Source organism: Bos taurus, chromosome 8, assembly GCF_002263795.3.
Source record: "Bos taurus isolate L1 Dominette 01449 registration number 42190680 breed Hereford chromosome 8, ARS-UCD2.0, whole genome shotgun sequence".
In the NCBI taxonomy this organism is placed as follows: domain Eukaryota; kingdom Metazoa; phylum Chordata; class Mammalia; order Artiodactyla; family Bovidae; genus Bos; species Bos taurus.
In genome coordinates this window covers 46,641,925-46,642,817 of record NC_037335.1, presented here as the reverse complement: position 1 = coordinate 46,642,817, position 893 = coordinate 46,641,925, and the positions used below count along the sequence as shown (strand labels likewise).

The 893-nt window shown below is 40.8% G+C and overlaps 1 non-coding gene across 1 annotated transcript; it reads right to left on the bottom strand.

Annotated features, from left to right (window-relative positions):
• Positions 1-560: 560 nt before the first annotated feature.
• MIR2285I (microRNA mir-2285i) lies at positions 561-638 on the bottom strand. Its single transcript, NR_107734.1, has one exon. It is a non-coding gene; the product is annotated as a microRNA mir-2285i (primary transcript).
• Positions 639-893: the final 255 nt, after the last annotated feature.

Genomic DNA, 893 nt, shown 5'->3' with positions numbered 1-893 from the left:
AGCTACAAACAGTTACAGAGGTGATTAATTGATCAAGACAACAGCTTAGCTTATATAGACACAGGGCAAAAGGCAGCCCAGATCACAATTTTGCAACTACTGTAGGTATTTGACCAAATGACTGTTTCAGGACCCCTAAAGTCAGTTAAACTGAGGTGAGGAAAAATTAACCTGTATTGAGAAAGGGAAAATAATATCTGCTTTTATTTATTATTAATTTACAAATATGGTTTTTAAAAATACTTTCATGAGGATAGTGCCTCTCCCTGGGACAAGAGGACAGTCGCCCAGAGGGAGCATGAAAAGGGCTGCTGGAGGGCTGGCAGTGTTGCCCCTATTTGGCCCAGCGTGATGGTCACAGCAAAATTTGCTTGTGATCAGTCACATAGTTGTATATTCCTATTTTGTATGCTTTTCAGTGTGTGAGAGTGCTTCACAATTTCATATAGGTATATACAATATGTATGTGTGTATATATATCTTGTTTTCAAGATTAATAGACAGTTCTAAATAATGCACAGTCCCTAAAATCAGTTTGCAAAAGTTTATTTTTAAAGTATTGGGTTGGCCAAAAAGTTCGTTCCGGTTTTTCCATAAGCTGCTATGGGAAAACCTGAATGAACTTTTCAGCCAACCTGATACTTTCTTTTTATGGCTGCCTGTAAGAACCCCCTGTAACATAAACTGTGTCCCTCAACTGCCTGTTTCTGAGTTACGTGGGATGATTGTTATAAAAGCAGAAAGTGGGATCCCACCCAGCTCAAGTGACATAGACTTGGGAGAGGGGAGGCAGGAGGGAGATAAGTAGTTTCTTCGGAACCCAATATCCAAGCCAGAAAACGGAGACGATTTGCGCCTCCCTCTGGTGCATCACCCACATCCAGACAACTGTC